The sequence below is a fragment of the Notamacropus eugenii genome, chromosome 4, assembly GCF_028372415.1.
Source record: "Notamacropus eugenii isolate mMacEug1 chromosome 4, mMacEug1.pri_v2, whole genome shotgun sequence".
Classification (NCBI taxonomy): domain Eukaryota; kingdom Metazoa; phylum Chordata; class Mammalia; order Diprotodontia; family Macropodidae; genus Notamacropus; species Notamacropus eugenii.
Genome location: NC_092875.1, coordinates 304,767,831 through 304,780,521, shown reverse-complemented (window position 1 = coordinate 304,780,521; position 12,691 = coordinate 304,767,831). Strand labels below are relative to the sequence as shown.

Here is a 12,691-nt window from a genome sequence, read left to right as displayed (position 1 = left end):
TCTGAGGAGTCACAAGAATTGTTCAGAAAAACACAGGCAGTTGATTATCATGCCCTTTCCCACAGGTTGACATGATTATATAGTTCCAAGGGCTAAAGGTAGAAAGGAGCAAAGGCATTAGAAGGTACCTAGTAGCAAGGTGGATAGCAAATTTCCTTTGAGGGCTCTGGTTTCCGGTTTCCCGTCCCTAGATGTGGTATAAACATGACCTGGGATGGGCTAGGCTAGTTGTTGAGTGTTAGTTGTTGATTTCACTCAATTATGTGCCCATCTGGAAAGCTCAACCCAATGGAGGAATTCTAGAGCTGAGGAGATTAAGTCCTTTGTGGTTTCTGGATGTCTGATAATGAGGATTATCTCAGGAGAATTAATAAATGCATATGATTGATTGCTTGATGATGCAGAAGGGATTTTTGTTCAGGTGATGGTTGGAATGCATTGCCTCTGAGTTCTTTTACAACTCTGGAATTCATAGGACCACCAGTCTAGGCCTGGAAGGAATCTCAGAGGCTATCTATTTTACAGCTGAGGAAACTGAGGTCCAGAGAGGCTAAGTAATATGCCCAAAGTAATTTACCTATAGCCAGTAAATGATAGAGCTAGGATTTGAATCCAGCTCCTCTGACTCCAAGTCCACTTTATCTGGCTGATTCTGGGACTAGAGGATCTCTAAGGTACCTTTCGCCTCTAAATCTGTGGTAAGGACATCGTGGTGCCACAGAATAAACAATGTTTTGAATCAGAGACTCCACTTCCAATCTGAACATTGCTATTTTATATATAAAATAAAAAAGTTGTCCCTTTATTACTCGAGACAAGTTACTAAATCTCTAGGGACCTCAGTTTCCTCATTTGTGCAATGAAAAGTTTGGACTCAATGGTATATAAAGTCTCTCTACCTCTAAATCCATGTCACTGTGATTACCCTATGTCCTCTACCTTGAGAACACACACTTTTATAGGTACATGGTACCATAATTGTTTTCTTGTTACACACTTATCCCTGGCATTACCCTTGATATCCAGAATGAACTTAGCCAAATCATCATCTCTCTTACTTATTCTCTTTCCTTCCTTCAATTATAATAGCTCTGTAGCTATCTGACAGAATTTTAATGATTTATAGTGTACTGTCTGTACATTTGGTATGGCTTTGATCTTCTTAGGAGAATTTCTTTTAAAAAACCAAAAAAGCCAAAAGGTAGAAAATGCTTTCTTGGGTTCAAAAACGAGTTAACCATTAAGTCTAACTGGAACATAGAGTTTGTGAAGGACAGTAATGGGAAATAAGATTGGAAACAAATTGGGGCAAATTGGGGAAGTCTTTATGAGCCAGGACATTTAGGGTGGCAAAAATAAATGAATGAATAAACAAACAAACAAATACAAAAAGATGGGACTTGATCGAGAGTGAGGAATAACCGAGAGTTCAAGCTGGGTTAACCAGAAATGTAAGTGCTATCAGAAACACAAGCTGGAAGGAGGGATGGATTTTGCAGTTTGGGTTATGTTGGGTTGAGGTACCAGTGGAGCATTCAATTAGAAATGCAGGACTAGAATTTGGGGGAAGAATTACAAATATAAATATATCATAGCTACTAGCACTTAACCTAAAATGCCCTGTCTTACAAAGCGCTTTTACACATTATGTCATTTCATCTGTTTTCTCACTTGAACTTTACAACAACCTTCTAAAGTAGGTGCTATTATTGTCCCCATTTTACAGATGAGGAGACTGAGGCTAAGACAAGTTAAGTGACTTGTTGATGCTGTTGTTCAGTCAATTCAATTGTGTCTGACTCTTATCTGACTCCTTGTGACCTCATTTGGGTTTTTCTTGACAAAGATATTGGAGTGCTTTGCCATTTCCATCTCCAACTCATTTTCAGATGAGGAAATGAGGGAAATAGAGTTAAGTGGACTTGCCTAGGGTCACGTAGTTAGTACGTGTCTGAGACCAGATCTGAACTCAGATTTTCCTGACTCCAGGTCTAGTACTCGATCCACTGCATCACCTAGCTATCTCATCATGACCAGCTTTTACTCATATAGGCAGTTCCCAGTGTGCTATACCAGTGCATAGCAGCACCCATTCTATATCTTAATAACCTTAGAATACTAGCTTGGAATAGTAAGTTAAATGATTTGCCAAGGGTGACTCAGATGTAAACTGAGTATACTACACACCATATACCTTGGCTATATGGATTTCCAGAAAAGTCTGCTATAGAAATACTAGGTGACTAGCATAATCTTGAAACTGCCTTGCATGAGACAACTAAGTTAATTGACTAAGTATGCTGTCTAGCATAAACTTGGACTCTTCCCACCTCCAACTTTCACATCTCACTTCAAGAAAGTGAAAGTTAAACATCATGATAAAAAACCACAAATTAACCCTCCTTAATAGTATTTTCTCCCAGTTATGTTTCAAGATAGTTTTCAACATTCATTTTCTAAAACTTTGAGATCCAAATTTTTCTCCTTCCCTCCCCTCCCTCTCTCCAAGACAGCAAGCAATCTGATATAGGTTATACATGTACAATCATGATAAACATATTTCTACTTTAGTCATGCTATAAAAGAAGAATCAGAACCAAAGGTAAAAAATTATGAGAAAGTAAAAACAAAAAACAAAAAAACACTGACAATAGTATGCTTCAATTTCCACTCAGATTCCATAGATCTTTCTCTGGATGTGCTTAGCATTTTCCATCATGAGCTTTTTTGGAATTTTCTTGGATTGTTATATTGCTGAGAAGAGCTAAAGCTATCATAGTCAATCATTGTACAATGTTGCTGTTAGTGTGTACAATGTTCTCATGGTTTTGCTCACCTCACTCAGCATCAGTTCATATAAATCTTTTCAGGTTTTTCTGAAATCCTTATGGTCACCACTTCTTATAACACAAGAGTATTCCATTATATGTATATACCACAACTTGTTAAGCCATTCTCCATTGATGGATATTCTCTCAATTTTCAATATTTTATGACCTTGAAAAGTTCTACTATAAATATTTTTACACATGTAGGTCATTTTCCCTTTTTATGATCTCTTTGGTATATAGACCTAGTAGTGATATTGCTGGATCAAAGAGTATGAACAATTTGGTCGCCCTTTGGGCATAGCTCCAAATTGCTCTCCAGAATGTTTGGATCAGTTCACAACTCCACCAACAATGCATTAGTGTTCCACTTTTCCCACATCTTCTCCAACATTTATCATTTTACTTTTCTGTCATACTAGCCAATCTGATAAGTATGAGGTGGTACCTCAGAGTTGTCTTCTAATCAATTTAGAACAGTTTTTCATATGATTATAGATAACTTTAATTTCTTCCTTTGAAAACTGCCTATTATATCCTTTAACCTCTTATTGATTGGTAAATAACTTGTATTCTTATAAATATGACTCATTTCTCTATATATTTTAGAGATGAGGCCTTTATCACAAACATTGGCTGTAAAAATTGTTTCCCAGTTTTCTACTTCACTTCTAATCTTGATTGCATTGGCTTTGATTTTACAAACCCTTTTTAATTTAATATAATCAAAATTACCCATTTTTCATTTCATAATATTCTCTGTTTCTTGCTTAATCATAAATTCTTTGCTTCTCCACAGATCTGACAGGTAAACTCTCCTAATTTGCACATGGTACTACCCCTTGTGTCTAAATTATGTACCCATTTTGACCTTATCTTGGCATAGTGTATGAGATATTGGTCTATGGATAGTTTCTGCCATACCATTTTCCAGTTTTCTTAGAGGGATTGTCAAATAGTGAGTTCTTATCCCAGAAGCTGGAGTCTTTGGGTTTATCAAACAATAGATTCCTATTGTCCTTTACTGCTTATGTCTTATGTACCTAAACTCTTCCACTGATCCAACACTCTCTTTCTTAGTCAGTACCAAATAGTTTTAATGATTGCTGCTTTATAATATAATTTTAGATCTGGGACAACTAGGCCACCTTCCTTTGCATTGTTTTTATAAATTCCCTTGATATTCATGACCTTTTATTCTTCCAGATGAATTTTGTTAATATTTTTTCTAGTGCTATAAAATCATTTTTGTTAGTTTTAACAGTATCGCACTGGATAAATACATTAATTTAGGTAGAATTGTTATTTTCATTATATTAGCTCAGCCTATCCATGAGCAACTGATATTTTTCTAATTGTTTAGATCTGACTTTATTTGTGTGAAAACTGTTACGTAATTGTGTTCATATAGTTTCTGGGTTTGTCTTGGCAGGTAAGCTCCCAAATGTTTTATATTGCCTATAGTTATTTTTAAATGGAATTTCTCTCTTTTGCTGCTCAACTTTGTTGGTAAAACATAGAAAAGCTGATGATTTATGGGGGTGTATTTTATACCTTGCAACTCTGTTAAAGTTGTTCATTGTTTTAGGTGACTTTTTTAGTCAATTATCTAGGACTCCAAGTATCCCATCATATCATCTGCAAAGAGTGATAGTTTTGTTTCCTTGTTTTCTATTCTAATTCCTTCAATTTCTTATTCTTCTCTTACTGCTAATGCAAACATTTCTAGTACAACACTGAATGAGGTGATAATGGGCATCCTTGTTTCACTTCTGATCTTATTGGGAATGCTTCTAGCTTATCTCCATTACAAATAATGCTTGCTGATGGTTTTAGATATATACTGCTTGTAATTTTAAGGTAAACTCCTTTTATTCTTATGTCCTCTAGTGTTTTCAATAGGAATGGGTATTGTGTTTTGTCAAAAAGCTTTTGCTGCATCTATTGAGATAATCATATGATTTCTTTCAGTTTTATTACTGATGTGGTCAATTATGCTGATAACTTTCCTAATATGAACCAGCCCTGCATTCCTGGTATAAATTCCATCTAACCATAGTGTGTTATCCTGGTGGTAAATTGCTGTAATCTCTTTGCCAATATTTTACTTAAAAATTTTCTATCAATATTGGTCTATAATTTTCTTTCTCTGTTTTGGCTCTTCCCTGTTTAGGTATTAGCACCATATATGTGTTATAAAAGAAATTTCATAGGACTCCTTTGCCTATTTTTCCAAATGGTTTATATGCCATTTATATATTATATATTATAACATATAATATATTATATATTATATATATTAAATATTTGATAGAATTCAACAAGTTAATCCTCAATCCTACAATGGTTTACCTACTCCACACCTGAGAATAGCTTGTTAATGCCCTGCCCTTGGCTACTAAACTGTTGTAGTTCTCTGTACTGTCCAGAAAGTGCTTGCAGCTTGGGTGGGAATAGTTTGCAACTAGGGAATGACTCAGTAATGATCAAACTCTTGATATACTAGTAGTATAAAAAAGACACTATAACATTAAGGGTTCCCATTCTGACTCAGCCCAACACCTTGGGCGAGTCCTTTAGTATCTCTATACTATAATCATACTGTGAAACCTATTCTTGCCAAGTATCAACCTTGCAGAAATTTTCCAATCATCATCAATTTTCTAAAAAACTGTTTAAATATTTTTTAAAAAATAGAGATGATTGATAGAATGTTGAAACAGGTGAACAAGTATTCCTAGTATTTCAAATCCACCAATAGTGTTGGTTTTACATTTTCACATTTGTTCTTTGAATTAGATAAAAGGCTATTTAAAATTTCACTGTCTTTTGAGGGCCTCTCAAATGACTCCAACTGAATTATACAAGCCAGACACTACTTATAATCATAAAATATTCAAGCTAGAAAGCACCTTGGAGAACTACTTCACTTTACAGATAAGGTAATTGAGGCTCACAGACATGTAGTTACACAAGGTAACACAACTAGTAATAGGCAGAGCTAAATTTGATCTCAAGCCTTTTCTGGGCCTCAGTTTCCACCTTAAAATGAGAGGGTTAGGTTAAGTTATCTCAAAGGTCTTTTCCAGCTCTAAATCCTAAAACTGTAGAAAGAAAATTAATGTCTGAGTGACTTTCTTTCCTTTACCCTTTACCATGACCTCTCCTATCTTTGTCTTTTATTTTTAATACAGCATTGTGTTGCCCACACATATAACCTCTTTCCTGACCCTTTATTTATTGCCTCCCAGGGTCACGTTGTCAATTGGAAATGTGATATTTAACCTATAGCCAGAAATTTTAAGATAACAGGATTCCTTCAATTTCAATTTAACCCTCATATCATTGGCAATTCTGGTCACACCCATATTCAATTTATAAAGAGAAATGAGGAAAACTGGACAAGAATAAACATACGACGCCAGTTTGGTGCTTTCGCACACGCTCCTGCTGGGTTTACCAAAGAGTATCATAAGTCATAGGAGAATATTGGTGTTTTTACAAAATGCTCTTTGGCAGTAAGGTAAGCCCTGCATAACTTCCCAAATGCCTCCAAATCATGGAACACCATCACCTTGAAAGAAGAAGAATTACAAGTGGCTCAGAGCAACAGAAAAGTATGTAGTAGGAGTAAGTTAGCTATAGTGTAATACTCTGATTTACCTACAAGAAGAGTTATAAAAGACATCAAGGACAAATGTGTATAACTTGAAAATGAAAGGGGCTAGTTATTTAGGAAGAATGAGGGATGACAGATGGACAGCTCAAATGCTGCACAAATATCCATGAAATATTAAAAGACCCAGGGGAGGATCTCCAGAAGGTTGGGTCTATCATCTGTGGAGTATTTACAGAAATAAAGAACATATGGGATAAGAAGGTATAGATAGGTTACAGTTCGTACCAGTGGATGAAGTACCCACATCAAAGAGATCATGGATCCATAGAAATATCAAAAAGCACAACCCTCTAGTCCCAGTTAATTTATGCAAGTCATTCAATCTCTGTCTGCCTCAGTTTCTTCAACTATAAAATGAGGATAGTAATAGCACTTAACTTCCAGGGTTGTTGTGAAGATAAGATAATTTTTTAAGAGCTTTGCAAACCTTCAATAATATGTAAATGCTAAAATATTGTTGTTGTTTTGTCACTTCAGTCATGTCCTTTGGGACGCCATTTTGGGGTTTTCTTAGCAAAGATACTACAGTGATTTGCCATTTCCTTCTCCCTCTCATTTTATAGACAAGGAAACTGAGGCAAACAGGTTGAAATGACTTGCCCAGGTCACATAAAGTAAGTATCTGAGGCCAGATGTGAAGTCAGTTCTTCCTGACTTTAGGCCTGGCTGTCTATCTACTGTGTCACTTAGCTGCCCTGCTAAAATTATTACTGCTATATTATATAAAACTGGAAACAAAATCTTAACTCATATTTACAAAACACTTTGTGTTTTGCAAAGTACTGAACTCATAACAATTCTGTGAGGCTGATAGTAGAAATATTTTAACTCTTACAGATGAAGAAACTGAGGCTAATAGAAAGAAGTTAATTTTTCTATGGGTCATATTGTTGTCAGAGGCAAAAACTTGTCTCACATCTTCTCAGACCAAGTCCTCTATCATTTCCACTCAACCACACTGCTGAGAGGGCATAGGTATCTGACTGCAGTTTTCCCAAGTTGCCTTTGGTTTTATCTCCAGGATATCAGGTCTTCATCCACAGGGCATTCATATTTCTTTCCCCTTTGGTTGTGGTGGGATTAGCCATCAGGAAGATAAACCTAGTAGCTCCATTTTAACCTGGTGACAGGGTAGACTGGTAGGTGCAAGCCAGCAGATCTGATCTGTCCCGTGGTTGCCTCTGGGTTTCATGTCCAGTTTAGGGTGGACTCAAAGCAATCCCACAAGAATCTAAATTTACTAGGTGAAAAGGATAAGTCTAGAGATTCTGAAGAAATCCATTAATCACTAAGAATTTATTATGCATTTAGTATGTGCCAGGGACTATGCTAGGCATTGATGATACAAATAAAGCATGCTTTGGAGATTACCTTCTCATAAGAAAGACAGAATACCACAGTAGAAACATAGAGGTTAAAAATCTGAATGAGAACATGTTTTACTTTAAAATTACTTTAAAATTATCTCTTAGAACTCTGATTTCCCTAAATATAAAGTAGAAAATTCAAGCCTTGTATATAATCCCTCTCGCACCCATGTCCCTCCCCCTAACCCACCCCTAATTAGGTTAAAAATACAAGGAATTCCCTCACAGTCTCTACTTTTCTTACGACTATTTGCATCCAAAATTATATAATGTAGAGAGGCCAGTGTTATAAAAATTTTGAGAACAGTACTGCCTTGAAATGCCTGCATTCATAGCCTTGGGCAGAGTAGGGTGCAGTTATTAAAGATGTGATAATACAAGCATCCCCATTTCCAACTCTGTATCCTGAAGTATACGATACCATAGTTGGTATTAAGTACTCTGATTTCTATTCAAGCCTTCGCTTCCTCTCCCTCTCACCACAATGAACCCTGTACAAATTCAAGGTATTGTTATTGGCCTAATTAAATCAAGCATGAGGGGGACTGTAATACTCTAGAAACTGAAATTGACTCAATTAGACTGAAATACAAAACGTGCACTTCTGCAGTACCATTTCTTCCTATTGTACTCCATCAGTTTTGTTCAACATCAAGTCACAAGTGACACTTTTTGTTTTTTAATTGCATTTTTCATGCTCGTCATCACTGGCATAGTAGCAATTAAATAGGAAGAAAATCACTGAAGCAAGAAGTGAGACTCAAAAATATGAAAGCCCCCTAAATCTGTGCTCACTCACTGAAGTCTCCCCAGAGTAAACCACTAATCATATTTTCATCCTTTTCTATTCTGATCTTTTTACTCTTAGAAATATCTAAAAGACCTAAAAGAGTGGGAGGATCAAGAGAGGGAGATTCATTTTCAGAATGAGTTTGTAAAAATTTAGCACAAAGAGCTAACCCATTTTTATTTTCCAGGACTAGAGAAAGCACTGTTCCCTTCATTGAACCAAGAATAAGAAGAAACAGGTTTTCAAATGTTTATTTCCCCACACTGATGACAAAGTTCTTTCACATACATAATCTTACTTAGTCCTCAGAAATAGCCTTGTGTGGTATTCAGAGTTTCTATGACTGTCATTTTACATATGAGGCAACTGATCCTGAGAATCATTAAGCTGACTTGCCTAAGCTCACAAGACTGCAAGAGCCAAGACAGAAGTAGAACTTACCGTAGGTCCTCTGATTCCAGTTTCTACTGCACCATGCTGCTTCTTAATTACCAGCCAAATTCTCATTATCTTCCCTCCACTATGGACCACTTCTATGAACAGAGCTGCCTTGGCTCCATGCCCTATATCCACAAAGGGCTATTATATGGGGTGCCCAGAAAGATGTTGGAAGATCTGATTGCCGATTTCTAAACAGGATCTCATCCAGAATATTGCTCTTTCTTTTGGGGAGGCTTCACTTCGTGATGGGAAGAGAATGACGGAAAGAGCCATGTACAGCTTTTCCCATTAATTGTATTTCAATGATTTTTAGAGTAATGGGGTGCTTGTGATGGTTGATGACATTTCAAGGGTCTCCTATTTACAATTCTTTTACTTTATAAGTTGTCCCCTCTTAGACATTTAATCAGAATTTACATTCCAGCAATGCTGGCATGGATATGGACCATCAAAACTGTATACTTGCACATTTTCCCCAAAAGAGTCCATAGGGTATTTTTCTGCCTCCACATCCACAGAATCTTCAAGCTACAGAAGCAAAACTCCCAACTTTTAGGGCAATGCAATGGGTTACAACTGTGACACTGGCTCCCTCTGTTGATTGTTTTGGGAACTGTAACGCTGTTGTGATGCTGTTGAGTATTCCTCAAAATAAACATTTCCCCCCCAAAATACACGTCAGTGTGAAATACATGTCAATAGAACAAAGGAGCAATAGGAAGACTGATTTTATAGAATCCAGCACTCACCCTAAGAGGATCATTCTGAAGATACAGTTGTAGAATGGCTGAAATTATTTTGTGTTGTGATATAGTTTAAAATAGAAGAATCTCTACCAAGTTTCCTTTTCTCTCCAGTTTTCTGTTGCTGTTATGAAAAGGAAAAGCATTTATTAGACATTTCCATGTAATAAATATTGTGCTAAGTGAAGAGAATATCCATGGAAAATTGAGAGAGTCCCTGCTCTTAAAAGTCTCTATCACTAATTGGAGGAGAATCCAGCTGCAGGGTGGATGGAATGACCCTGGATTCAGTGGCAGTGCCAATGGCAAGACCCAGGGGCCTTGTATTGCTTTATTGGAAAGGGGACATCCTGGAGAGATCTAGCAGATGGAGCTCATCAGCACCCCACCCCCACTCCCAGCAGCAGCAGCATTGTCAAACATTCTTGCATTTTAAAGAGTTATATATAAAAAGATAAAAGACTGGATCAAGAGCAGAGGATCTCATAGCATCGAGGTAGTCCCCTCTCCCACCCATGTGTGTTTTCCTGTTCTTTTTTAAATTGCACAAGGAGACTTCAAGATTTCTATTTTAAGCTTCTTCCCAACATCTTCATTCTCTTCCAATCTTTTAAAACCATATTAGAGCGAGGGCTCTGTTCGAATAACAGGGCTGTTATTAATTAGTATCTGTTTTTTCTCATGAAAGCAGACTGAGGACTATAATGAAACATGGCTCCAGAAAAAGTAGCCAGACACATTGTTTTTAGATAAGGGAAGAAGAATGACTGCATACATATTTAAGCAGTAAACTCATTACACCAGGAAATTAAGGAGCAATGAAGAAATGCAGATTCCTCTCTTTTATGGCATTTGTAATTTTCTAAAACCAAAATTCAAATGCTACAGTTAATATCCTGAGGGGATAGTTTTATGATTAAAGCCAAAAATCTACTTGTGCATTTAACACTTCTCTTCAAGCCGATTTCAAGCAGGAGAAACAAATATCCAAAGCAGCTGGGAAACACATTTTGCTCTTTTATGACCTTAATGGTTTATTGTTGATTTTTTTAAAAAAAGAACTTCCATTTATTTCTCCTGGTTCCCATCTCTGTGTCCCAGACCTACTCCCTTGAAAGGAAACAAGCCCCAAATACAACCTGAGACGTAGAATGGAGTGCTTAGGAAGATCCAATCATACTAGAAGTCTCTAAGCAAAAGCTAACTTCAATGCCTTTTTCTTGTAAGTATGGTAGAGGGGTTTCTTGGCATGGTATGGGTTGAAACTCTGATTTTTTTTAAAAATCTATCCTATGATACTTTGCCTGTTCTTCTGTCATCCTGTCCTCAACATGCCCCACCTCCAATTCTATACTACTATTATTTTGCTTAAAGAGCTCTGAAAGATTATAATGAGGCAATACCAAATGTATAAGCTGTATCAGAAAGGGGAGGAAAGGAGAGAGGGAGAAAAATATGCAACTCAAAATCTTGTAAAAATGAATGCTAAAATTTTCTTGACATATAACTGGGGAAAAATAAAATGCTATTAAAAAGATTATAATAAGAGAGAAAATTATGCTTATTTAAATGTAGAGAGACTGCCATAAAGATTACAGGTGACGATATGTTCCCCTTAACAAACATAGTATCTATACTTGGTCTAGGACTAATATTTATAGTGACAAAATTCATTTGTCACTGTCTTCACCTGAGTTTGTAATGTACAGGCCTTGTCTACATCTACTACTACACCTACATTCCTAATCTGAAGAGGAGAGATGCCACCATTCCATCTCACCTAGACTCCTACCTGGCCTCCCACCTTCAGAATAGAAACACCATTTCTTCAACTCCCACTCAACCACTGGTGTCATTCACTGAGCTGCCTAAGGCCCTGAAAGGACTAAATCTTGAATTGCTAAATCTTGGCCCATTCCATATCATTATGACCCCTAGCTTTCTAGCTCCCCTTTATGTGGCTATCTTCCTCCATTAGAATTTTAGGAGGAAGAGTCTGATTCATGCTTGAATCGTCATTCCTTAATATAGTACTTGGCACATAGTAAGTACTTAGTACTTACTCTCTCTCTCTTTCTCTCTTTCCCCCTCTTTTTTTGACCCTCCTCTCTCTTTCCCATTTCCCCCAAGAACCCCATCTCTGACTCAATTCCAAATGATTCCTAGGGAAACTAATTGTCCAAGTTTCCATATATTCCTATGTGGTAACCTACCTTCTTGATCCTTCCATTTGGTATGTTGTAAATGCTCAAATTTACCCAGGAAAGTTTTCAAAGAATATTTCTTTAAGGATACCTATGGGCAAATGCACCATGCTTAATAAATAACTAACCAGATTCGAAGGATAACTGTATTGTTCATATAAAGCAAGAAACTCTTTTCTCTTTGAATAATCAGTCCTTGAGCTCCCAACACTGATAAAAAAAAGTGCAAACCAGATAATAAATGTTACACTCTACTGCATACCCTGCAGATAAAAACTGAAGTTATTGTGGGGTAGAATTTCCATCTTATCTCTCAAAGTAGAAGGGAGGAGCTCTGAAAAACACATTCTCACAGCAAAATCAAGGAAAAGAACTTTTTCCAAAGAGAAAAAAAAAAAAAGCTTTGCATTTCAGTCTCCCCCTGTCAAAATCTGTCTCAGAAGAAGAGTAAGTTGTCCATCTCTTGCCCCTGGTAAGCTGGATGAATGGAGAGACTGCTTCTCTTCAGCAAGAACCTAGTAGATGTATATTAGTACATAGCTCATTAGAGTGAAAGTTGGGTGTAAGGTGGTTGGTTTGTAAGTTAAATATTAGTTCTGGTCCCCAAACACAAGCATTGTTCAATATAAAAGTCCTGTT

The 12,691-nt window shown here is 36.6% G+C and overlaps 1 long non-coding RNA gene across 1 annotated transcript in view; it reads right to left on the bottom strand.

The window, feature by feature from the left end:
- LOC140501393 (uncharacterized) overlaps positions 1 to 12,187 on the bottom strand; it is a 38,233-nt gene extending 26,046 nt beyond the window's left edge. The window contains exons 1-2 of the long non-coding RNA XR_011966166.1: positions 12,062 to 12,187; positions 9,855 to 9,972 (exon numbers count right to left, since the gene is read on the bottom strand). This is a non-coding gene — a long non-coding RNA (uncharacterized lncRNA). The remainder of the gene's footprint in view (positions 1 to 9,854; positions 9,973 to 12,061) is intronic.
- Positions 12,188 to 12,691: the final 504 nt, after the last annotated feature.